The 27,437-nt window shown below is 41.5% G+C and overlaps 1 protein-coding gene across 1 annotated transcript in view; it reads left to right on the top strand.

The window, feature by feature from the left end:
* The first annotated feature begins 2,806 nt into the window (after window positions 1-2,806).
* LOC146495445 (chemokine-like protein TAFA-2) overlaps window positions 2,807-27,437 on the top strand; it is a 104,934-nt gene continuing 80,303 nt past the window's right edge. The window contains exon 1 of the mRNA XM_085146975.1: window positions 2,807-3,326. The gene's annotated coding sequence lies outside the window, so the exon portion shown is untranslated. The remainder of the gene's footprint in view (window positions 3,327-27,437) is intronic.

Raw genomic sequence — 27,437 nt, 5'->3', positions numbered from 1 at the left:
ATAAACTTAAATAAGCTACAGCCATGCATGGAATAACCTGTTCCATCATCCCTTTGAACTTTCTTTTAGCCACATTTTATATTAACTAGCATCATATCAGATGCTTTTAACTTGACAGAGCCAACCATTAATTGCTTGTTTGCCCACTAAGGAGCGATAGTATCATTCACATCTGGAGTTGTGTTTGTATCATTGTGGAAAATGTCGTACTTTTATACTGGTCTTCACCAAATCCAGAGGAAACATCTGTAATGATCTGTAGGTGGAAAACAGAGGACAAAGGAAGAGAGTTTAAAATAAACAGACTTGAAACTACAAACAAATAAAACACAAATAAAAGCAGCAAAACAGGCGGCGCACAGGAAGACTTACAGTAATAGACGAGTGTAATGACTCATGATACAAGTCGACATGGCAGAGAGGGGGAAACATAGACTAAAAACACTAAAAGCTAGACATGGGTGGAGGAGCTAACGTCAGGGCAAGAAACACACAGAGGCTGAAAAAAGATCTAAAGAAGAGCAAAGATCAGAGCACACGCAGAAACGTCGATTAAAAAAAAGGTTAACTCATGATTTGGTTCCTTAGCAAATAAAAGCTTCACTTTGTTCACCAGATAGTTGCTCTTTTATCTGTCTGCAGTTTGAGCTGCCTGATATGAGAGCAGTGAAAGGAAAGCAAAGCTGCAGGCCGGTCAACGCTGTTGGAAACAGGCAAACTATGGCTTCAGGAAATAATTCTGTAGGTTTATCGCATTAAATGACCATTTTTAACTATACTTTTTTGAATTGTACACTGTTATGAATTATAAATACTTTAAAGATTCTTCTGCTGGACCCAATTAGCTGAAGGCTGCAAGCCGCAGACATGCGCAGGATGTTGAGAAGCAGAGAGACAAACAGCTTCTGAACAATAAAATCGTCTTAAAAAAATACATTTTCTTTACTGTGAGGTCTTACAAGTGATAAGTGCCAAACGGGACACTGCCTACTATAATTATTGCTCTGATGATTATGAGTAGCACAGAGCCATGTGGCAAACGCCTCACGTCTGTGAGGATTATCTGTTGGTCCTGCAGGATTTGTCTTCTTTTCAGCTGTTTCACTGAGCCGATGGAAGGAAAAGTATGACAAATGAATACGATTAGACTGTTTCGAGCTGCTCGATCATCGTGTCCACGTGACTGCGTATGTGTGTGCTCGCATGTTTCATGCCTTGTATACTCACAACATGCAACTTCAAGGCTGTCATGTGACATGTAAAGGAAAGCGAGTATTCTGTGAACGAGAGCTCTGAGTGGCACATGTTAAATCCCACTGTGTGTGTGTGTGTGTTAAAGTGTGGGTGAACATGTATGTGCATGAATGCCAAAGATCCCAAAGGAATTAGACTGATTTTTGAGGGCTTCCAAGCAGGCCCAGCGATCCTGCGTTGCATGCATGTCTCTATTTGTTATCTTGCAGTCCACATGCTGAGTTTAACTGCTGCCAGAACGCAGTACAGAAGACAAATCCCATGGTTGGGCTTTCCAGGTTATCCGTGATTCACCCGTGTTACTTTAGCGAGCAAGAGAGAAGAAGAGAGAGGAACAAAGAGACAGAGGGCGAATGAGAATTAAGAAGCTAACATACAAGGGGAGGATTAAAGAAAGAGCGATAAAAACAAAAGTTAAAAAGAGGAAATAAAAGGAGGGGAGAGTGTTGAAGGTTCAAGAGGGTGACCAGAGAGGAGAGCAGTCTGTAATCTGAACTCTTTGTCAGCGTAACAGATTAGCTCACTGGGTGAAATGATATATGACTGGCAGCAGGCCTCCCCACGTGCACACGTGCACAATCACACCCCCACTATGGATCAATTACCCTGTCATCCATGTGTGCAGCCATACATCATCACCTCGATTACATCTCGCACACACTTGTATGCTCACTCCAATATGAAGTACACACCACCACCAGAACTTCAGTTGTACTTTGTCTCACTAAGTGTTTGTGCGCGTAGAGTTTTACCACCAGGTTGCTCCGCCGCCTGATTTCTGTGTCCTTAATACCGATTACTGTCTATCTGTTTCTGCTGCCACCAGAGGGGAAACGGCACACTTTGTGACACACACATACTGTACACATGCACAGTCACACTTTAGAGGGCCAGTGGGGACTACTTCCTCAAATGAACTGCACTGGTCAGAGTGACTGAGTCTGGACAAAGTCATTTGTTGTGAGTAAACTTCTTTGGGCAGTTCAGGTCATTTCGGGCAACGGAACACACATAAAGACGCACACAGACACACACTCGCTCGGGCGGAGAGGCCGGTCAATTTGGACGGTGCGGTGTCGATCACCCCTTCGCTCCTTTTGGTGTAGTCTACTGGGAAATGCCCGTAGCTCAGCTAAAGTGAGTTCAATTTAATTTGAACCTCTCACCGTTGAGAGAGGGGCGCGTGCACACACAGATACAGACAGAAACACACACACACACACACTGAGACAATAATATTGTTTTGTCCTTCGTGAAGTGACACAAACATTTTTGCTGATACATCTGCTGTTGTCTGACTGCACGTGTGCATTGTGTGCATGTGTTTTGTGTCAGTACGCTGGCTGATGCTTCTGTTTCACTGCCAGGCAATAAACCACTAATATCACATATCCAACATGTCTCGGCGCAGCCCATATGGCCCTTCTCCACATTACTGTACAGTATCATTTACATTTATTGCCCGCACATTGGTGAGCAGTTCTTCCCAAATTAAACCGCTAGGGGGCGCTGCTCCGCTTCAGAGTTTCACACTCTAAAGGCAATCCTCTCCATCTTCCTGGCGGACAAGCAGGAGCGCAGTAACAGTCTGCGTGACTCCCCGACCGCAACGCATCTCTGTCCCGCCACTGGGCTGCTTTCACACTGCATTGTTTAAAGAGGAGAAAAAGAAGGAGACTGCTGCTGCGAAACAGAAGCCAGGTTTCCAAACTGGCTGTTTCTTCCTTCGTGACATGGCTTAATAACTAAGTTTCTGTGCAAAAGCGGAGGACAGGAGCGGAACTTTCAGGAGACCTTTCCTTGCACAGGAGTCGTAGCAGGAGCACCACCCCAGAAGGTCACGTCTGCAACCGGCTCCTTTTTTGTGTGTGTCTGCTACCCGGCTTCGGAGGTGGATGGTATGGTATAACTTTTCCGCTCCAGTCGAACTGAGCGGCCGGTGTCACAGAGGGGCTGTTTTCCGCTAGTGGAGTGGGGATGCGAGTCTCTTCTCTGTCTCGGATAGCGGAGCGGCTATGAGGAGAGAGGTTCACCTGCTGGGCTAACAGAACAAGACCACACCGCACCAACAGGTATGGGTCACAGGGTAGCCTTTACACCTGGGCGGAGCTGCTCGGTGTCCCTCGCGGTTTTAACGCGCCTTTAGTGAACAGCTGGAGAAGTGAGCGTGATCAAAAACAGACAAAAAACAAAAAAAGTCATTTACTAACCCACCTGACACGCACGGATGCAGCCGTGTCACAGCCTACTGGTTAGCACGCCTTAGAAAACCATTTACGCACGGAATGGATTACACTTCATCCGCTCCATTTGTAAAGAAATAGAAAGGGATTGGATTTTAGGAAGGCATTAGAGTTGTGAAAATGATTTCTAGTGGCGCCACCCATCAGCCGGGTCTGCTTTGGTGTCAGTTTTATTCACGCGGTTGTGATTTTATAGCAAAGACAAATGATTGCGGTTGTTTCAGATATTGCACAGCCTATAGAACCTCTCTCTCTCTCTCTCTCTCTCACACACACACACGCACACGCACGCACACGTCTGCGCACGCACGCACAAGGGCGCTCAGGTAAAGCTGTGCGTATGCGGGCATTGACGGATTCTGTGCGCTATTTTAGGCAGACCTGCCGTGTGGTGGTTGTCACTTCACGATGATTATTTTTGTGTGATTGATCCTATTAGCTGGATCCACATGTGCCAAATAATTGATAAATTAAAGTAAGAGGCGTCATTCTTAAAGAAAAAGAGCTGATAAGGAACCTTTATGCTTTATCCCCCATGATGCTCTATTACACGTCTCCTGGTTTAACAGTCGCACTCAGCGTGGAGTGTTTGTACTTAACATGACTGAAATGCAGGCCACTGCTTTTGCATGTTAAACATTGAGAGGCTACGCAGGGGTGGGTGTCCTCTGCACCTGATGTGTGAATATGAAAACTTTACATGGACGATGGCAGCATAAAGCATCAGTCTAACAGAGCTGTGAGTTAGGTGTTCCAGGCTCTACTTTTCTTTCCTTTGCTGTTAAAAAGAAGAAGGTAGTGCTGGTTTCATGACCTAGACCTGGTTATAAAGTGTTGTGTGCACACAGGCTTGTTTAATTTAAACAAAGCTGGCTGACTGTGAATATTTTCGACATGTTACTGCTCCATCTGTCGCTGTCTCTTTCTCTGCTTCCGTTTTCACAAGCCTCTGTGAAGAGCACAGGGGAGGCGAGCCGAGCTGAACTGAGGGAGTTAGAAAATAAGGAGGAAGAGAACTGCCAGCAAGACTTGATGGTAGGAGGAGAAAGATTGCTCAGAGGTGATGGTGAGCAAGAGCAACGAGGGTTTATGGAGCGATACAAGAATGCACTATAAGGATGGGCCTTAATGTGGCCGCAAATGCTATCTGCATATATAGTATGCTTTCCATTTTATTGACCACTGACAGATTGGGCAGACTTGGCTTTGGACCTTAAAGCCTGTCATCACCGTTGCCTATAAGACCTGTTGTCTTGTGTTTTGTGGGTTGATGTAGCTGCCAGTCGAGAAATGGTGAGATGGAGACTTTGATGTACTTGTTCGCTGGCTGAGCTGTGTACACTCAGTGAGTGCTCTTCGGTGAAGGGAGTAGTACACAACATATGCAGTCTCTTTTTGAGGCTAATTAAACCCACAAAGGCTAATGCTCCAGACACTCAGTCAGATTTATTGCTTCTTTGAAATCAGCAATTCAGGGACGCTTACATATTTGGAAAACCCCCTTTTTTCCCATATTGATTAGTTTTTCTTGTATTAGATAACACTGTCACAGGTGTGATGGTTGCTGAAAATGGGCCTCTGCACACCTGCACACCTTAAAAATAAACGATTTAGAAAAAATCTGTCATTAATCATCATTATTTGCTCGTTTTTTGCAAATTCATAATCAGTTTTAATCAAAAACAAATGTGTTCCTCTTTCAAAAGCAAGAACTTTAGGTACTAGTGAACTTTGTTAACATGAAAAGTTTAGTCACAAAAGATTCTGGGCTTCTACTCACTTTACTAACGGCAGAGAAATGAAAGATAGAAATGAGGAAAACTAAAGAAAAATGAAGACAGAGGAGGATGAAGTTAAAAGATGTGGGATTTTTGTTCTGGTTGTCACTTCAAGGGATGCATTTTTTGTTTGGATTTATGAATCTAAAATAGAAGAACTATAACCAAGTACCTTCAGGGCTACACAAGTCCCAACAATGGCACATGAGACTAGCTACAGATGTAAGCCCATCCCTACAGACTTGTGATTTTAGAGCAAGACTTTGGTTTCCCCGACTAATTTCCTTCTCCAGATACTCAATCAAGGCTTAAACTTAGATGTATGGCAGCTCTGACTGGCAGGAAGATGCTGACAAAGGCATCTGTAGCCACTGGCTGCCGGCTGGGTCTCATTTTAGATAATCTAATCTAATCTGGACTGGACTTCTTGACCAATTTTCTGGTGTTGATGCATCATGGAAGACCAACCCGGAGTAAAAAGAGTCTGTGCTTCAGTTTAGGTGTCTGTCTGATGTAAATATGTGATCTATAGATGGACCTTTCTAATGAAATAATGAAAGCTGCTAATCTGACTCTCCAGTGTTTATTTAGATCATGTAAGAATACAAACAAATGGCTGATGCTGCAGAGCAGATGTGGACAATTCATTTTCCCAAAGGGTCACATGAAAAACTGGAGCTATCGTGGAGGGACACCAATAAACTAAACTCGGTTCTGCTCACTAATAGTTTTAACTCTTTATAAGCTTATTGGTGCGTCCCTTCATAACTGTCCCAGGGGCTATGTGCAACTTTTTTATACAGTCTTTGCACAGAAACCCCCCAAAACAATGTAAGTGCAGATATGTTTTGCTTAGTCATTTAGGAAACATTTAGTTACTACATCCTGCTACAGGCTGCAGAGCATGCTCAAATTACTTAATATGAATTTCCATCTTGGATGAATCACATTATATCCCATTTAATGTGAGAGGGAGAGAGAGAGAGGGAGAGAGACAGAGAGAGAGGGAGAGACAGAGAGAGAGGGAGAGAGAGAGAGAGACAGAGAGAGAGGGAGAGAGAGTCTCTTCCATGACGTTACAAAGTAACAGATGTTTGCCTGAGAATATTGTTCCTGGTGAGTTAAACGGTTTGGTTCTGGGTTCAAGGTTATATTGAGTTTAGTCTCCGTGCACTTGATTATTCGTTGGTTGGGAAAACAAATGCGTTTTCACAGTCACACTGTTTAGACTGACCTCGCTTGTTTGTGTGTGCATATGCAAATATAAAAATGTGTATGTTTGCGTGTTTTGCATTTTATGTCTTAATTAGTGGGCCAGAGATGCAACAAAGGTCACGGTTGCCATCTTAACTCCTACACCACAGCAGAACCCCGGTGTATATGTGCTTCAGGAAAAATGAACGGCTCAGTATGAAGATTAATGTCGGGAATAATGCACTGCTTTACAAAAAAAACAACAAATCCGTGTCCTGATTTTACTCCTTTTTTAGTATTTTATAAATTCATAACTGAATATTGCTAGAATGTGATTGATGGTATCGGACATGAACACAGTCCTCCAGCAGACTCCTGTCACAGACGTGCCCGAGGTGATTGCAGACTGCAGGACTTGGTCAGATTGGACTATTTTCACCCAACTTCCTGCAGCCTCGTGACCAAAAGCAGATACATACAGATGCTTTCATGTTTCTACATCCCACAATTTTACATCTCCCTCTGCACCTTTAACACACACTCTACCCTTTCCTGTAGTTTTCTTTCTCCATCTCTTCTACCAATAAATCCTCTGGGCCACGGGAATAATGTCAGAGCTGTTATCCGGAGAGAGAGAGAGATTGGAAAAGAGAGATCAACCAGAGGAAACAAAAAATACACTATGCGGCCTATAAAAGGTGATCTCGTTTTCATTCGTAGCTGCGTGTGATGAGGAGAGAATAGGAGAGATGGAGGAGGGGGGGGTGAACAAGACTGAGAAACAGGAAGGAGTAAGACAGACCTAGACAGAGCGAGAGAGAAAAGAAAGCTACAGGGGCTAAATAAGAATAAATAAAAAGCATGTGTCCTATAAAAGACTGTTCTGTATTTCATTGGCCATCTCCAGGAGCTGTGTGTGGTGAGCTGAGGCCCAGGGGGGGGGACGAGTAGCCACTCTAAATGTGTGTAACCCACATAAAGAAATTGTTTCTGGGAGATCGAGCCTCGTAAATTCATTCCTAGCCGTCAGCCCTGTTCTTATCCCGCCTCCCAAAGGTGAGCTGTAACATCCAAACACATATTTTTTAGATTCTTTTCCCGCTCTGTCGCTACACACAGACACACACACGGATTTTTCAGCACACATCCAGATGCACACATCCGTCAGCAGAACCTCACATTATCTCTATGCATTTTTTCTTTCCTTCTTTTTGGGGAGGGGGGGGGGATGCACACAGATATACTGTACACACACATCCACTTTTGATAAGCACACAATTTTTTCAACAGAAAATACACATTCACAGAAATGCAGACACACATTGCTTTGCTCCCAAATGGCTTGTGTGGGACAGTTACAGTGACAGCTACGACAACATCAGGACCTGCTGTGGAACAAACCAGCGTCACAGAGAAACAGCAGCAGATGCTGAGCTCACAGCTCCAGGATTACCTTAGCCTGAACAAACTCCATTACTGCCTCTATTACGCAGGTATACACAGGCCGGGAAAAAGCACTTTGCAGAACCACTGTTTACCCACCACCTCTCGCCCCCACACTGCTTCCTTCGACTACAGAGCAAGGAAAGGGTGAAGAGCGGGGGAAGGGGGGTGGGTTTCATGGGGGGAAAGCATGAGGCGCGTCTTTCTCCGGCTGTGTGTGTCTAACTCAGGTTAATGTGGAGGGCGATTCAGTATACACAAGAGGAAAAAAATCATTATTAATCTTTTTGCTAGTCAATCATTAGGAAAAAAATCTGTATCAGAGCCTGCTTATTTTATAATATTTCATTTACAACATGTTTCTTTTTGGAGTTACTGTCACTGTTTGTTGACTGTGTCTACATTTTGGCCTTGTTGTCGGGCAAAAATTAAATTTTTTTGATGTTTTCAAAAATGTTTTTGCCGTGTTATGATTACTTTTTTAAAAAATGAAGCTGTATGAAACCCTGAATGAAAATGTCAGCTTCCAGCTTTTCAAATGTGCTCTTTTATGTGGATTACTGTAAACTCAGCGCCTCTAGGATTTGAAACCAAAGCGCTTTTAGGACAATTTGTCAAAATATCCAACTTCTGCCTGTTCTTATTTTTCATCTGAATCTGTATAAAATAAATTGTTCAACTCTTGGTCAAACAAAATCATCAATTTTAAGACAACGTGTTAAACTCGGCTTTTCAGTGAAGCCCATTTCTCATCATTTCTTACATTTTGTGCGCTAGCAGGCTGATGAATCCACTGAAAATAACAAGCAGCGGATAGAGACAGTCAGACGGTGATGACGAAGGGATATTGTGGCAACGATCGGGATATGAGATCAGAGCGTCCCTGTGTGTTTGTGTGTACATGAGAGCTTTTCCAAGGCTGCTTACGTGATTGCAGGGCCATCAATACAACGCTGAATGGCTTTTGCAAAACAGCATAAGTGGATGAGCAGAAGGTTAATAAGGGAGAAAAGCAAGTGTGTGATTCTGTGTGAAAATACACTATAAGTATGTGTGCATGTCTGAGGTGAGTGATGAACTGCCATGTATTTGAGCTGAAAGCCATCCATCACCCTCATCAGTGGCTCTTGGGTCCTGTCATTACACGTTTCCCTTCAGCTACACTGTTAATAGCATCTCTCTTGACCAGACTCTGCTGTCTTCCTGTCAGCCTCTCAAATGTTTCTTTTTTTTCCAACACAAGGCAAAGCCATCAACAGATGTAGTGCACCAGTAAGTGAATGCACTGATATTTATAATGCGCTGACAGTCAGGAAATATTCGAAGCAAGTATCAAAGTCAGATTATTCATATTACAAGGGCAATATCCAAACCATTATTTAAGTAGTTTCTGTTGCTTTTGAAAATAATGAGCCTTTAAATGGGAAATGATGTCGATGCTCCCAGTGACCAGCGAGGGGAGCTCCGTTCAATCGAGATGTTGTGTTAAAGCCTTGATGCATAATCAAACACTTTGGTTTTAAATGTGCAGAATTTACATGTGAAAACATGAAGAAATCAAGTCAGAGCTGGTTATGCAATATAATATATTATAGTAAACGCCACAAAGGGCATTGTATGGAGCCCTTTTATAATCTCTCACTCTTATCTGGTTTCCAACAACACGTTGCTGGTTTTGCATCAGACTGCATTTCACAGCTTTAAAAACTGTATGATAGAAACAGTCTTATGTGGTTAAAATTTAAGGAATTTCTAAAGGAAGAAAATATTGCATACTGTACTTGTGAGTCATTTTTAGTCTTAGCCACCCTTTCTGACCTCACCAGTCTTTCTTTAGTGGAAAATGTGACCATTTCTAATTGGGCTCTAAAACGCAGCTACATATTCGTCTGGTATCTCCACAGATGACTGAAAACCACAGACAGCAGTGATGACATACAGATGCAGTGAGTCAGAGCGCAGCACAAAAGAAGACAGGTTGTGCTCTCCACCTGTTAAAGCAGAAACTTCCCGGCATGCTGGGAGAAAGAAGCTGGCTTGTCTGCAAAGACGAAAAACACAGAGCGCTCCTGGTTTTGTGTTTGCACAAATAAAAGTTCTGAATCATGTCTTACTGTAACAACAGGCTGTTCCTGAAACTTCAAAGCTCATTAACAGATAATTGTGATTAAGTGACACCTAGTGAAATATAGTGGATGCTATTGCACCATTGTAGGCAAATCCAAAGGGTGCAGGTGAACCATTGGTGCTATTTGTGGTCGCCAACTCGCTGCGACATGTTGCATCTTATTAAGGAAGCCGTTTGATTTGTAGATTTTGGCGCCACTATAGCTTCTGCTAATGAGTTTGCAGTGACAGAACTCTCAGCCAGTGTGTGGGCTGGGAGGTGGTATTACTTTCAGCAGCCATTATAAACGAACCGACACAGACACTCTAGCTTTGGCGCTGTCAGAGCTGACTCATTACGGCTGATGGCGAAGAGGAGCTGTTAGCCAGAAGTCTGAACTACACCACACATGCAGCCCTCTGGCAGCTTTCTTCATCAACAACTAGACAGCAATCACTGCGGTCATTAGGCCAGCAAATTAGGCCTTACCTTGTGTGACTGTTTGTGTGTGTGTGAGCGTGTGGGTCTGCTGTCCCTGCTCTCTCGAGGTATATTTGTGAGTCTTGTCTTGGTCAGTCTTACGGCGATGATGAGGAGCAAGGTAGGTGGAAAATCATGTCCCCAAAGCTGAGAAATGGAAACCACAGAGACACTTAGAGTCACTGATGAACTGAGCCGCTGTTGATAGATTATAATGAGCGCTGAAAACTCACTTTGTCTTCTAGTTTTAATAATTCTTTTCTTTTTTTTGTCTGGGTGTAGCTCTGGGCTCGTCCTGCTGTCTGTCCGTGTTTATCTGTGTGTGCCCTTTTATCTTGTAGTCTTTGATTATGTTCTTATAAGTGGAACCACTAGCTATTTTACAGCTGCCTCATTAGGTTGTCAGGCAAGCCCACAGCACATGCAATTATATCTAATTATGCAATTATGAATTCAGAATGAAGCTTTATATACTGTAGACTGCAATGTTTCAGCTGGAGCACACACACACACACACACACACACACAGCAGTAATTAGTTCAGTTTTGTGGGTGTTTGTGCACTATACGGGTGTGTGTGTGTGTGTGTGTGTGACACCAATAAAGGATATGGATGAGCGTGCACATTTAAATACTTTCTATTACCTTTGAGGACTTCTTTTTACACACTGTGTGTTTAGTCTTAGTATATTTGTTAGTGTAGGGCACACTGTGGGTTAGGGTCCCGGCACAGCAACATTTAGAGGCCTGTAACTAAACAACAACACTTCATTTGACTGTTCAGCTCAGTCTCGTTGCTTATAAAGCAGAAGGATTCACTAGTAATAAAAAAACAATAACTTAAAGTTTAAAAAAGTTTAGCTGAATGTGCAGACATTTCCACCTCCATCTTTAGCTTCCTGTTCTGCTTAATGCAAGCAGTGTCGATATAACACAAGAAAAAATGATATATTGATCTATAGATATAGGATTATTTTGTGCAATACAAAGTAAACCCTGCAGCCTACAGTGTAGCATACTGGCCATTCTGCTAAAAGCAACTCCTGCTGGGACCTGTGGAGCTGCTAATGGGTAAAGTGGCAATGGATAGGTTGGTGCTATGCAGGCTGCCATAAATCTGAATAACGTTGGAGCTCTAAATACTGTAATGAGTTTTTGTTTTATCAATAACTCAAATATTAGACCTGAGTTAGGACTCAGTCACACAGACCTAGAGACTGGTGGGCCACCTGTTAGCAAAAATGTGTGTTCCCTGAGCAGGTAGCGACTTAGCGACCGTTAGTCAGCAGGTGAAAGTGGTTACATATATTGCTGCACTAAAAACCTTATAGCTATTGCTTTGGTTGCTAGCAGATTGCTAGTTTGCATGGAAACTGGCAACTAGTTTGAGCACGTCTGCAGACAAGCTGGCGTCTTCCATGCAAACTACTGGCAACAGCTGTAGCCCTACCTGAATGGTCTGCCTGGGGATTCATGCTTGTGAAATTCTGCATCATAAACTAGTTGTTTTCTTCTTGCTATGAGGCAACAATGGTGATGACTGCGCTACTGTATTTTCAGATGCATTATGTTCTGAAAATCATAGATTCCGGTCTCCGATAAATCTGCTTCAACCAAAAACGCCACAGTCTGCGTGGTCAGAGGGAACGCTCTGTTAAGAAGCTTGAAAGCAGAGGTCTGCTTCTTCTAATTTGCACGCTTCAGCCTTCCTACACTGCTGCAGCATTTCTGTTTTTCTACCAGACACATTTCACACCAGCACTTCAATAGATGAGATAAAGAAAAAAAAACTCTGGAAGAGGGGAATGAGCTACGGTTGGTGGTGCGCTTCAGTGTGTCATGTTGCTCCACAGATCCTATTGAGGAAAGCAGGCACGGCTGCTAGGCTCCCAATATGTGTGTGAGACGGGCTGACAGTAATACAAGCAGTATCTGGCACCCCCTCCCAGGGATCACATCCTTAAGACGGTTTCTTTTACTAATCCCCTCCTAATATGACTAATATTATGACACTGCCATTAGCTAGAGCCCTCTGAGGGCACACGCAGGAGGACGACTACAGTAGCGAGCGAGTGCATATATACACATGGTGCTTAATCGGAGGCACTTTATAAATATAATGCTTTGTTATTAATGAAACAGTACGAGAGTGATCTGAGCTTTAGATTCGCTGTTTTTTTATCTAAAACATCAAGTGGTGGTCAGAGGGTTTGGGGGTGGGCGATGCCAATGCCTTTTATATTTTCTGCCAGCAGCCACAGTTGTTTGTTGAAGAAACTTGTTGCTTAGTTGGATTTACTGATGTTGCCAGAGTGTGGGGAGACCAGGATTAGTGTCAGTGTCAATAGTGAACAAGCAGCAGAGAAGCAAAAAGATGATATCTATCTTCAAATGTAATATCAAGGTGAAGTTACATAATAAAGCTTTTCTGCTCATAAACCTGTTAACATATTTTAAAGTGCCGTTATTTTGAAGTGTTTTTGTACGATTAAAATCAAATAATGCTTCACACATGCGTCTGTCAGTGTGTAACACAACATTCTTTCAGGTCGAGCCAGGATAAGGCTGTGTGGGAGAGACTGAGAGCGGCTCTGAATGCAGAACAAGAATTCTAATTTTAAAGCCATGAATTACCAAAAGGCTGCTTTCAATTTGATTGAATCCAACTTTATTAGCATTCCGCTTGCCTATTTGTGATGAGGCTGAGCTGGCCTTGTGTCCTCTCCAGGGCTGCAGCTGTGGCAGTGAAGGGCACAAAGAGGAGCTTAATTTGGGATGCTGATGGCTTTAGGGCTTTCGGTGAGAAAGAATTACGTTGTCAATTATTTTTGCCAATATGTTTTTTACATCGTGTCTACTCTTATTGCACACACAGCTTTTGATATGACCGATTGAACATGTCTGTCATAGTGTGAAATTTAGATGGTAGCTCACGCAGCAGCTTCTCGGTTTAATATGAAGAAGTACAGATGTAGTGAGCAAACTGTGCTATATGACTCTGAAGTAAATGTTTCATGTTCTGGTTCTATTAGTATATATGACATTGTTAGATTAAAATAGCGGTGCAAGGATGATTGGGTTGGATTTTTTATTTTTTGATCACGTTTGGGTTGTTAAGAAACAGAAAACAAAAGCCAGATTAAATACGATGAGCATTAATTCAGAAACATCTGGCAGATATAAGAATATAAGGATTATATGAGTGTACACAGTCCTTCCTCATACTTCTTCCTCGTGATTTGAATCATTTGTAATCTAAATCTGACAAATGCAATGGACTAAATAGTACACGTCATGTGTGGATGTACTTTCACTAGTTATTATCAAATTCTATCAATAGCAGCTGACCCATGAATTTGATTGTGCTGCTGTGATTGTGAGGATAAGAATTAAGTGTTCATTAGTTAAACACCTCCAGTTTAGCAATTTTGTGTACTTTAACCATCGCTGGCAGAATGCAACCTGTTTTTCTTGATGCACCCTTAAAAGGAAACATCATGTGATCATGCAACCATCCATGTTGTGTACTGAAGGCATTAGTTGTGTATTGAGCTGATGGGATTCTAGATTAAAGTCTCTTTAGCGAGCCAGGTGTGTGCACAACCGGATGATCTGATATCGTCGTGTTGGTGTTGTTCCCAGATCATCATGAAAATGTTGTTCCAGGTTCAACATTGCAAGTGACCAATCACATTATTGTGACGTTATTCTTTTGCGCACCGGCACCGGCATCGGCGGACAAAGGCGGTTTCTCGCAGCTTAAGTACAGTTTTTTGTTTTACGCCGGTTTTTCCCGAAGTCGCAAAAGTATGACATCACAACATTCTGATTGGTCACTTGCAATGTTGATCCTGGAACAACCTTTAGTATGATGATCTGGGAACAACACCAACACGAGGATATCAGATCGGGCGTGCACAACCTGCACCCACCTGGTTGCAGTAACGAGGCCCCTGCAGGCCCTCAGACCTTGCTGTAAGACCATATGACTGACTGTGTGTTTGCATGTTTGGATTTGGGTGCTTACCTTTAAAAGTGGTCTTATCCAAGTTGTGGAGAACTTTATAACTGTGTTTTTCATTAATTTGTTTCCAGTGTGGAGCTGTCTGTGGTGCTGAACACTGCAGTGGCGACCACTGATGGAGCTCTCCATGGTGTTGCAAGGGATGACATGCTGCTGGGAACTAACAGCAGAACCCAAAGACGTTTGAAGTGGTCACTGCTAACCATTCATTTGATTGCGATGTTTTATCAGATTAAATTTATTTTCCCTCTTAGCTGCATGGCCACCCACAAGATGATGGCAGCAGTAGTGCTGAGCTGCTTAAAGAACAGATATTTTTTCCACAGTTACGACTTCCCCATGTGGAGACATCTTAAGAATCTCTTTGACGCAGCATGGTCCTTCTTACCCCCCAAGGTGTTTGGAAAAGAGAGCTAATGCAGCGAGGCAAGCTGGAGGAAAAATCCACCTGACGTTCATGGGAGGGGGGGTCAGTGCTAAGGGGGAACCATTCTTGAAAAGGAAGAACGACATTGGATGGATGGACACTTTTTGCGTGTTCTCTTGGCGATTCATGAAGTATAAATAATCTGCAGAAGGCTTTTGGACCTTTCCTTTAAATGGGAATTCAACGTCTTCAAGTGTCATCCTAATTCCATTTCCGCTTTAAAGCATCCTGTTTAAAAATTGAACAACTCCTCTCCGACTTGCTCTCTTTCAGAATCTGCTTGTGAGTTCAAGTGAGCATATGTTCCCTATACTGCGAGGGTCTGTGTGTGCAAACCTGCGTCCTGCACCTTATTAATAAATCCTACAGAGAGCTGTGCTGTGACACTGGCTGTCCATCCTTCTCTCTCTTTTGTCTCCATGTGTGTCTCTGCTTTGGATTTGGAATAACTGTGAAGACTGAAATGGGAGTTGGGGATAGGGTTGATATGAGGCTCCTGTGTGTGTGCGTTTGTTCACACATGTGTGGGTGTGTGCTTGTGTGTGTGCGGGGTAAGCCTAGGGGTAAGCTTTTAGAGGTCTGAGCAGAAGGGTGTGAGTGAGAAGGGGAAGACAGATTTGAGCATTTATCTCTCCCTGCAGACCTCCTGTCCTGCATGCCTACACGTCCACACACAAACACACACACGCACATGCAGTGCACACAAATATATGTGTACCATTCCCATCTGTAATCATGTTTAGCACAGCTCTCTCACACACATGCACGTCTTGCGTGAATGGACGATCACATCCAGCTAGAAAAGAATGCCTGTGCTTACTGAGTCGGCTGCTCTGTATTTGTTGTGCAGCAGCAGCAGAATCTCTCCACTGTACCTCCTATTGCTCACCAGAAACAAGCCCTGAGCTGCAAGCAGACAGAACATAGCCTGGGATTGTGGGGTTGATGCTATTTTTACAGCCAGCGTGATGAGAGATGTGCTGAAAGAAAGCTTGGCTCGCTTCCCCCGCTAGATGCTTTAATTAGAAAGCTCGCACTTCTTCCACTCTCACCTGTCTCTTTGTTATGGGAAATGATACACGTTAGGGAGAAACAGGTAACTGGATAAATGGATAGATAAATTTGACTGAGAAATACAATTTGCACCCATTTCTTTATTTTGCAAGGAAACGGCGCTTCCAGGGAGTTACTGATACACGGCGCAGAGCGTTGCAGTCAACAGTATAAATCAATGCAGAGAATATAGTGGAAATTACTACAGCAGCCTGCAAGTGAACCTAGTGGAACAAACTAACTAATACATGAATAAATAAGCACAGTGAAATGGAGATGTGTGTGTGTGTTTGGGGATGTGTGCGTGGCACACAGATCGCGGACAGCGCTGTGCCAGCCAATTAACGAAGTGTGTAAACTGAGCTCATTAAAGAAACACAACATTGGACACACACACTTTCATAAACACGGTCACACACAAACACTTCTTAGTATCCAACCAGACTCTGTTTCAGGTACCGTTTGTGTATCGGAGGAGTGTTTTTTTCACAGCTGGTATTCTCTGCTTGTTTGAAGACTCTTCTAGTCCTTTTGTTGCGTCCGTGTGTGTGTGTGTCTCTTTGAGTCTGTTTGGACAAGCTGTAAAAGATTGATTTAGAGTTTGTTGCTTTGAACCAACTGCCAAGTGCTGCCTCACTAACGCTCCGTGTTCAGAGAACAAAAGCTTTTCAAGGTCCCCCACCTACTAACCGTTCCTCCGTCTCTCTGTCTGTCTCCCTATGACTCGGTGCTTCTTGGCTTCTTTTCTTGTCTTACACTCATCTATTCTAATCTGGCTTTGTCTCACTTTGCCCTTCTGTTTTCAAATGTTGGCTGAGCAGCACAAACACAAGCGCTTCATTTGCTTCTCTGTGTAATAAAAGCGAGTCATGAAGATCCTGTTTTGAAAGTGTTGTGACTGAGTGCAGCATGCCTGTGTCTCCTAACTTTCTCCTGTCAATGAGACTGTGAAAAATAAGCAGCTATGAGATTTAGGGGAAAACATTTTCTCTCACGCTGCTTAATAACCATGATTCATGGAACAGCGTGGACTATTATTAGTCACTCAAATGAGAGGAACCGAAGAGGGACTTAATCAGGCGGTGAGGTATGTGCTATTATTCCAGGGTCTGAGCGTTGAAAGGTGTGTCTGTCTCTCCTGTTTCTGCTCCACGCGTGTCTCAAGTTAAATTACGTTAATTCAGTCCAGTTTGGCTCAGTGTGAATTAGCGGCATAAATGCTAATGGAGACAGGTTCCCAAGTTTCAACATATCATAGCAGTTATCCACGAGATGTACTGAGTCATGGCAGTTTTTTAAATTGGTTTTCTATTAATCATCAGGGTTGGTTTCCAAGAAAAGACTTTTTTCAAAGATTTTCCTTAGTAATTCTGATTAAGATTTTTTGTAATCTACTGATATTGTTTTTTTTTTAAACTGGAAGTGACATATATAAATATATATAATTTTCATAATAAAAATTTTATATTAAAGTTTGTAGTTTACTTCTGAAAACAAAGTTATATGTTGCTTGAGCGAGTTACAAATAAGTTGCTGTGCATTAACCTTTACCTAACTTTACATTAGCAAGCAAAAGTAAAAGCAACAGATTTAGATAACAAAACAAATGTCGGTTACTTAATCATTTTCCAGTATGTTCAAAACATCATCTTATAACAGGACATTGACCCTTCTCTCTTTTCTGTTATTGCCATAATTTTCCTCGTAACTGCTTCGATCTTAGGCTGCTAGCTACCAAGGCTGCTAGCTTGCGGCTCCCCCTGACCTCTGGCTAGCTTTAGCGTTAGCCACTTTGTCTTTGTTAGCATCTTTAAAATATCGCTAACTAGCTAGGTAATGGTGATTTGTACGTGAATGTGTGTGAATAGGTTTGTTGTTATGTTTTCACAGTTGATTGCATCATGGTTTACTTTGTGCCTTCACTCACAATGAAAAGCTTTCACGCTACCAACATATTAGCGAATGGCCGCGAGCGTGCGTGCGACTGTTTGCCTGCTCATCTTTACATTCATGAAGCAGCTTGTTGTCACTCACACAGCATCCTGACCAGCTGGTTATTGGTCAGAACAAAAAATCTGATTCTGGTCCTTGGCTGGTCGATCGGTGGTTATCTAGTGAAAATTGGGCTGTTAAATACATCTGGGTTTTTGTTCGAAGGTCAGATTTTTTCAGAACCACTCAGCATTTTTTTTATAATGAGGTAAATCACAAAGGATGAACAGAAAAAAGGGATGTCACATCAATTTTGAAAATTTTTCTGCTTGTTTTATACTATCAAGTAATGTATCTTTATTTTAATAAATGTTTAAAACATCTCTGGCAGTGTTAAATATTGAATTATAGCTTTTTCTCTCTTTAACAAAAGTACCTCCAATTAGATTTTTTGTTTATTTCACTGATTTTATTCTCTTAAATGACTAAATTGGATAATTGGTTGTTATTTTGTGAAATGTGACATGCTCTTTAGAGAGAGTTTTAATAGCTGTTATTTTGTTTTGCTAAAAAAATACTTCAGTGAGAAAATCTATTTTAATTAATAAATAATCACACTAACATTTAATTGTTGTCCGAGTTAAAGTTATGATTCGTTTGGTTCGTGTGTAAGTTTATTCACATACATGACCTGAGCACTCACATCAACCCAACATCTGTAGCCTTTTTGATTTATTCATTTATTCTTTTTGCTTGACTGGATGCAGCGTTTTTCCTGATGTGCATCCAATCAGAACTGTACACAGTTTACATACATAGATGAGCACACACATGTATTTGTGCTGGGGAATGAAGCTCAGTGATTCTGTGTGCATATTTTGATTTTTGTGTACTTACAAAGGCCAATCGTGTGCTTAACAAAAGATTTGGAGGATCGGGAAACAAAGAATTTGTCACAGACTCAGCTTGTTTGCAATATCTTCAAGTGCATCCAGTTACACCTCTGTCAGCTGGCTACACAGAGTACAATCATCACTGCTACACTACGAAACTGAAAAAGGCAAAACCTTTCTTTCCTTGTCATTAGCCTCTCTTTGGAGCCGAGTCATAAATGATTAACCTTACACTCCATTCAGAGGCATAAAACAACTTGGCAGCATGCATTAACAACAAGGACAGCCGTGCCAAAGTGCTGAGCCCTCATCCAACAGATGGGGGGATTTGACTACAAGCTATATGTTATATTACTGAAGGGGAATCTAACAGTTGTGTCATTTTGAAAAGCCTGACTGTGAACTGATAATCAAAGACCCAAGAGCAAATCCTCCCCCGAGGCAAATATTCATGTATTCACATGCAGCAGTATAGCTGGTGGGTCACCCATGGCACTAACTGTTCCAGCACACAGCTGGGCTGATCATAGGGAATGCAGTATATGTGTTCAAAAGGTTTTAAGAGATGGAGGTTCAATGTGAATGCTTCATCCATCCATCCATCCATCCATCCATCCATCCATCCATCCATCCATCCATGTATCTGTCCCCAGTTAAGTTCATGTTGAACCCTTCACAATGTGACAGTGGGTTGGCAGATTGCTGGGGCTGCTGGCCTTGGTGTCATGCCAGTAGAGCCAGGTGGTGGGAATCTGTTGCAGATTAAAGTGCTTGGTGACCAGTTACAGTGACAGTCATATTGTTGCTGACATTCAATCCCTGATCTCCCCATGTCCTAAGGGTTCATTTGCTCATCCTTAAACTTGATGCTTTCTTTTTGCAAACTCACCTAGATCATGGATAGGGGTGGGGGAAAAATCGATACTGTGTAGCATGGTGATATTTTGTTTGCTAATAATGTATCGATACAGGGACAGCAGAAATTGATATTTTGTTACAAAAAGGTTTTTGTGCTCTGACTTCAGAGCATGTTGATCCTTTTTCTGAGCAAGAATCCTGACATTCCTTCACTGTCCAAATGTGTTTAACTTGTTTTTGGCAGCAATAAACATGACAGTTTACTTATTTTAATTTAAGACATGTTTTATTTTAATTAAGTTTTTTACTTTTTTATTTAATGTAAAATTCTATTTTGTTTTAATTTCCTTTCAAATTCTTCAGTTGCTGAAGGGGCTGCATAGTTTTCATAAACTGCATAGTTCAGAATAGCTATAATTGTACCAGATGGTTGATTCAGTTAAGTTGGACTAGACTGTAATACAAACCGTTCAGTTTGTCAACAATCAAACTGAAATGAGAGAAAGACTGAGTGTGAGACTTTGATATTAGAGAAAATGAATATTGATAAAGTTTACCTTTATGTACAGAATCTGAATATCACAAAATATTTTAAAAAATTGCAATAATATCGTATCGTGCGTTAAGTATTGTGATAATATCGTATCGTGGGATGTATGGTGATTCCCACCTCTAATCATGGAAATCTCCCAGTTTACAGGTTTCATGTGACGAAGGTGCCAGTTGTGGACTTAAGATTCATCCATCTTTTAAACTAGAGTCTCCGATGTATTTGTTTGCCAAGTATGAGCCTTCTTAATCTCTTTCTATCCTAGTTAGAACATATTAGCGCAGTTCTGTGAAGGAAGCAGAACTCACCTTTGTATGAAATCATCGATTTTCCACATGAAATAACCTTCATTTCTTAGAACACGAATAACAAGTTTCAAAAGAAGAGTTCTTTTTTTGGACATTTTGAGACCACAAGTGAAAATATCCAAGCTAGAGCTCCACTCAGCTGCCCAAATTTAATGCTTTTTTAATTGGAAGAAGAGTTCTCAACTTTTGGAAAAGGGAATTTCTAAACATAAAACTTTGCTGTCATTTGGACACTGAAATGGACTTTTGTGCATCTGTGTAGATATGCAGTTCAAGCTAAAGAAGATGGAGAAGGTGATGAATTCTACTGTCACTTTAGTGGAGTGAGAGAGTTAGAAAAAGGCACAAATAGATGCCCAAGCTTGGGCTTGGGCGAGGGGTGGAGTCATTCCTGGGTTGCTCCAGTTGGAACCCAGCTTTGGTGCTTGAAGCGCACGCTTTACAGGGTAAGCTACAGGGGGTCCCGTTATACTGACTGTACTGAAGACAAACACTGTAGACTGAATCATCTGTCAAGCAGCCCAGAATCATTGCTTTCACAGATGATGACGAGCGCAGAGAGACAAAAAGACTGCAAGAGAAAATCATTTCAGCTGCTTCCAATGACCTGACAGGAGACTGTGTGCATATGACTGACAGACAAGCTGCACAAACAGAGGATTATTTTTTTCCATGTGATTATTTAATTTGGTTCGTATCACGTGACTACTCCTCAACATCCATAATCTAAGTCTGCACATGTGGCTTGTTACAAGAAGGGCGCTACTACTTCCTCCATTTTAATTACACATTAAAATAATGAGGTCATTTGTTAATTACACTATTCAGCAATAGATTCTTGATGTAAAATAGCAATAATGTAACTATTTCTTTCTGATTAGCTTCTGCAGTAATGTGGCAGGATACTTTGAACTTAAGTGTAGTGCCACTAAAGTAAACATACTCTATGAAGCTGGGATGTAATATGTGCTAAACCCACAGTAACTATGTTATTAAACTTTAATAGAAAAAAAGAATGTTGTACTAATAAACACACATTTATTAGTGTGTAATTGCATCTCGTAACAGACTGATGTGTTCTCATAAATGTAGACTTAATGCATTAAAACTACACTGGAGTGGGCGCAGTTTGTGTAAGCCACCACAGCTTCCCACCATCGTGAACACAGTGGCTGAGTAGGACATTGCCATTCCACTTAACTTTATTTTATGCATTTAGCACACATTTATTCAAAGTTTTATTTGAAAAAGGTCTCAAATAGATCTTTCAAACTGTGTATGACCATTTAACATCTGCACGACGTCTCCTCTTCGTTTACCTTCTCCACCACTGCTCTCTCTCCTCCCTGATTTCAAGCTCATCCTCTCCTTACCTCAAGCCTCATTTCCTGAACTGAAGTCAGGGCTCTAACACACGGAGATATGCCTAAACATGAATATTCACTCCCAGTATTGTCGCAGTTACTTATTTCAGTAGATCAGACATGCAACCCTAAATCTCAGGACAGATGACAAGAGCTGGCTAAACATTAACAGTACTATAAGCTAGCTTTATGCCTGCTTAGGCTCGAGTGTTTATCTGAAGGAAGAATCACACTCTCCCTCTGATAAACACCTTAATTACAGTCTGCATCATATGAGAGTTTGCTAAGTGCACAAGTGCAGTGTGAGCCCAACTTCAAAATACGTTTCACTAACTCCAGCTAACAGCAGCACTTATTCTCAACACCCAGCCTAACGCATACGGGATTTTGAGTACTGACATTGATGCAGATATTTGGGAATGTAAACATCAAATACATTGGGCAATGCTCTTTTCTTCCAGACACAGAAAATATCAACAGATTTGTGATATTTATGAGTTCTTACTAAGATAAAATTACAATGCAGTTTAAAAAAATGTGTTTTTGTTACAACAAGTTAGGGCTGTTCGATATGATATAAAAACATCTATCGTTTCATTTTACGCTGTCGTTTGTTTCGTGGTGTTGCAAAATAAACTGTTTATGGTAATATTTTTTCACCGTATTGATGGTCACTGTAGTGGCTATATTCATTTCCTAAAGTTCTCTCTTTCTCTTATATGTAATATAACCACACTACAGACGGACAAGTGCCTGTTTTTATGCGTTGTCGTTAGCAACAACGATGGTAAAACCATCACGTGTCCGCTTGTTTATTTTCCATAAACCTTTTACAATAAAGCTCAAAATCCTGACTTTTTCAAAATAAACTGAATCGCGTGACATAGTATGCAGAGTATTTACCGAAGCAAAAAAGAGCCGTCAGGTGCTAAAAAATAAACCTTAGACTCAAACGTTAGAACAGGCTTTTCCCTGCAGCACGCCACAAATAACCTATGTCTAAAAATGTGTAGTTTTATGCATCGGTAAAACACTCGACTCCAGATACACGACACCCAGCTGGAAACACTTCAGCTGCCTGAGATTCACAGAATTTACAGAAAATGTTAAATCTTTGTGATTTATATTGTTATCGGACGATAGATGTTTTATATCGGGATATGAGATTGTGGTCATATCGCACAGCCCTACAACAAGTCACAGTTTACTCTGCCCGCCTCCCCTTAGATCAGGTGGTTATAAGTGTTTGTGGTGTTCACAACAGTGTTGCCAGCAGTGAATTTGCTCATCGCCAGTCATCATCGGTCAAAACTCATAACGTGGTTGAAGGTTATTTCTCCCGTCCCTGCTTTACCTTTTAAACTTTTAACTATATATCAGCTGATAGCTAATATCGGCCAATACTGCTGAAATCTATCAGACTCTAGTTTTGCTTCCCAGAAGCACAAGTAGACGTGGACATCACAGAAATCCCACTGAGAGATCTGAAAAAATAAAATTGAATTAGCGGCTTGTTAAGGGCCTGTTCTCAGACCTTTGTGATGGCTCCTCACATTGTGAATGCATGTTAAATGGTGTCCAGGTCAGGGCAGCGTTTTTCTCCTGTTGAGGAGCCTATTATGTAGTTATGAATATAATGTATTGAAAACTGTGATACGCAGAATAGTCCAATGCTGAAACTCTCAGAGCTTCGTACCATTTCAAGCTTTTGCTCAGGTAGTGTCATGGACACAAAGCTCTTTTGAAAGAGATGGGTATCTGAATGAATCCTGAAAGCTGGGTGAGAAACTTACTCCTCTTTGTGGTAAATAGGTTTTTATTCAAGGACTCTCCATTTTTGCCACGGCTCTATCCCCTTCCTCTCTCTCGCTTTTTCACTCTCGTTCTTCGCTTGCAGTATCAAGTCTATACAAGTCACTGGGGAGCTGTAGACCTTTACCTGCTCTGGTCTGGCTGTGTTAAAGGTCAGATATGAGAGGATCTCATATACCGGTCTCAGATGTCAACACCCCCCCACTCCTACAGCTTGGATTAAGAGGCAAGGAGACAATGGCTGCCAGGAAATCACTTGTCCTCCATCCTGTCAGTAACAGTCTGTGTCTCTGTCAGAGGTGGAGTGTGTGCAGGTGTGTGTGAAAGAGAAAAGAGAGAGGGGTACTGTATGTGTGTTTGTAATATCAATACCCCGCTGATCCTCTTCTCCCTGCTGTGAGTCTCTACACATCTCTGATTGCCAGATGTGTTTATAGAGAGTGTGTAGGTGTGACGACCAGGTGTGTGCCTGAGTCTCTCGCTGGCAGTGAGAGATTTCTGTGTTGACAGCGCTGATGCTGTTTATTTTGGCAATATGCTATCAGGGATGCTGGGACACCAGTGCTGTGTGTGCGTGGGTATACAGCAGGGTTTGTATTGCAGGTCTGATAGTGTGTGTATGTGTGTGTATGTGTGTGTTAAGTTGGACATGTGAACTGCTGTCACGTACAGAAAACAGTCTGTAATCAGGCACAATCAGGTGACGTGAATGGGTGTGTTTGAGTGTGAGTGTTGTTCTTGAAAAACTCAACAGGAATCAGCTTTAATTGTGGACACACACACACACACACACACACACACACACACAAAGAAAAGTTTTTGTACAGCTGCCTCGAACTACATTTGTGGGGATTTTTTCCGCTGGCTGACTAACAGATTGTTCTTGTACTTCTTAAATCTCTGTGATCGCTTAATTGTTTGTCCGCTGGTGTTTTTGATGTAGTCCTGTATGTCTGTGACAGCACCCTCGAGCAAACTACAGCTGCTAGATAGTAAAACCAGTGAGGAGGCAAATGCAACACTAGCATTTATTGGCACCACAGGGAATTCCTTAAGGTGTCTGTTGTTTTATGGGTGTCCTTTAGCACAAGTACACAAACACAGCACACATGGTTTTTGCTCTCATAGTCCCGTCTCTCTAAGCTCTCCTTGTTCTGTCTTTTTCCCCTCATCCCCCAACAACTGGTCTCAGTAGATTCCTGCCTCTCCCTGAGCCTGGTTCTGCTAGAGGTTTCTTCCTGTTAAAGAGGAGTTTTTCCTTCTCACTGACGCCTAATTCCTTTTCATAGGGATTGTCTGATTAATGTTGTTTTCTCTGTAATACTGTAGAGTCTTTACCTTGCTGTATAAAGTCCCATGAGATACGTGTTGTTGGATTTGGAGCTATATATTGTAATTGAAGTGAAGTTTATTGTATCAGACCCTCTTATTAATCAGGGCTCGGCAATTAAGTTTCCCAAGGGGCTACATAAAAAGCTAAGTCTGCGTTTGAGGTTTGCACCAATAAGTTGAACTCAATTCAGTGGAAATATCTCTTTATAAACTGACATTGGTACAAGAAGCTGTTACAAGTAGGCAGTGAAAATGTGAAATAGGCATAGAAAAAGCACACTAATGTCATCTGAAGTGTTTCTGTTCATTACAGTGAGGTTTAGTTCCAGAGGTAGAAATTAGAGGTGGGAATCACCATACATCCCACAATACTATATTACGATATTATCACAATACTCAACGCACGATACGATATTATTGCAATTTTATATTTTGCGATATTCAGATTCTGTACATAAAGGTAAACTTTATCAATCATCATTTTCTCTAATATCAAAGTCTCACACTCAGTCTTTCTCTCATTTCAGTTTTATTGTTGACAAACTGAACGGTTTGTATTACAGTCTAGTCCAACTTAACTGAATCAACCATCTGGTACAATTATAGCTATTCTGAACTATGCAGTTTATGAAAACTATGCAGCCCCTTCAGCAACTGAAGAATTTGAAAGGAAATTAAAACAAAATAGAATTTTACATTAAATAAAAAAGTTTTAAACTTAATTAAAATAAAACATGTCTTAAATTAAAATAAGTAAACTGTCATGTTTATTAAACACATTTGGACAGTGAAGGAATGTCAGGATTCTTGCTCAGAAAAAGGATCAACATGCTCTGAAGTCAGAGCACAAAAACCTTTTTGTAACAAAATATCAATTTCTGCTGTCTCTGTATCGATACATTATTAGCAAACAAAATATCACCATGCTACACAGTATCCATTTCCCCCCCACCCCTAGTAGAAATGCAATGGTGGTTCTCCTGACTTAGTTTGAATGACCAACATCCTCTGAGCATGTCTCTGTATGCAAGTTTAAATCCAGCAATGATGATGGCTTGAATTGCTCTGCATGTGAGTCATCCAACATCACTGGATGCATTATCCACACTGCAAGTGAAGGACAATTCAATCGTGTGTATTTCACTCTCAGCTGTTTGGAAGTCTTCAAATACCCTTGAAAACTCACCCGGCAGGGCTCCGTGATTGAGAGTCAGGTGACGCGATCAGCTGATGGTGTGGGCTAAATAATGCACTCCAGTTGGCTCAAAAGAAACAGCAACTTTCTTGTGAAAGTCTCCAGCAAGCTGTACATTTCATGCGCAAATAGGCTTTTGGCTTTGCAGTTCATTCGTTAGTGCAGTCACATCAACAGTAAATGATCTGTTTTGCTTTTCTTCTCACAAAACTTTCAATGTTCTGCTCTCAGGTCCCAGACTTTTCCAGCACTTAGCCAAGGCCGAGCCACCTGACAGCTGCGTGGTAGCTCATGTCACTATGTTTAGCCTCGTGCTCCTCCAAACTGTGTGTAATTCAATTCTTCTGCCCTAATGAAGTTAAACATTTTAGTTAAAAAATAAAGAACACGGTTCATTCTCCTGTTTTATAGCACAAAGTACCAATTTCAGTTCAGGGATCATTTCTGTGACATTGTCTTGCATCCTCTTCAGATTTGGACAGCCATCGGTTGCAGCACCTGCTAGTTTTGTCTTATTAGAGCATGTCGGTACTTTGGTTAACAAATCCATCACAGTTGCATCACCGTTCATTCAGCACAATGCTTCCAACTCCTCCATAATCTCAAACTTTTTCTTTATCCCACGTACAAAGATGAGTAACTGAGCTGTGTCGTGGATGTCACAGCTCTCTTACAAAGCCAAGAGGAAATAGTCAGAACTATCTGCTTTCTTTTTCAACTGAAGTTTCAGATTTCCTGCAAGGTCCTCAATCCTGAATGATTGAAGACCTTGGGGGAATCTAAATGCTTCTTTTTTCTCAGGGCATGTGGGCAGAGTACACCAAACACTCTTTGATAAACTCCCCATCTGAAAATGGCTTACTGTTTTTGCAATTTTGTGGGAAATCACAAAGCTGGTCTTAAATGCTTTATCCCTTGATGTGCAAAGCTTAGTAAAAAGAGCTTGTTTCTTTCACTGGAGGAAAGCGCCACCACGTTAGTCAAATAATGACCAAAAGTCAGTGGGAATATACAGAAATAAGTCTCTTGAATCCCACTTTTTTTAGGGCACTTCTTGTTGTTTTCTGTTCTGAATAATTTAATTTGCTTCTTTTTAGGTTTGAGATAATTCAAATGTTCCTTTGACATTTTATTTACATTTGGTATTTCTTCTTTTCAGTGCTACTTTATGAAATTAGAGTCGGAGTTAA

Source organism: Neolamprologus multifasciatus, chromosome 20 (genome assembly GCF_963576455.1).
Source record: "Neolamprologus multifasciatus chromosome 20, fNeoMul1.2, whole genome shotgun sequence".
Classification (NCBI taxonomy): Eukaryota; Metazoa; Chordata; class Actinopteri; order Cichliformes; family Cichlidae; genus Neolamprologus; species Neolamprologus multifasciatus.
Note: the sequence above shows the minus strand (reverse complement) of the source record. Positions and strands in the feature narration are given on the sequence as shown.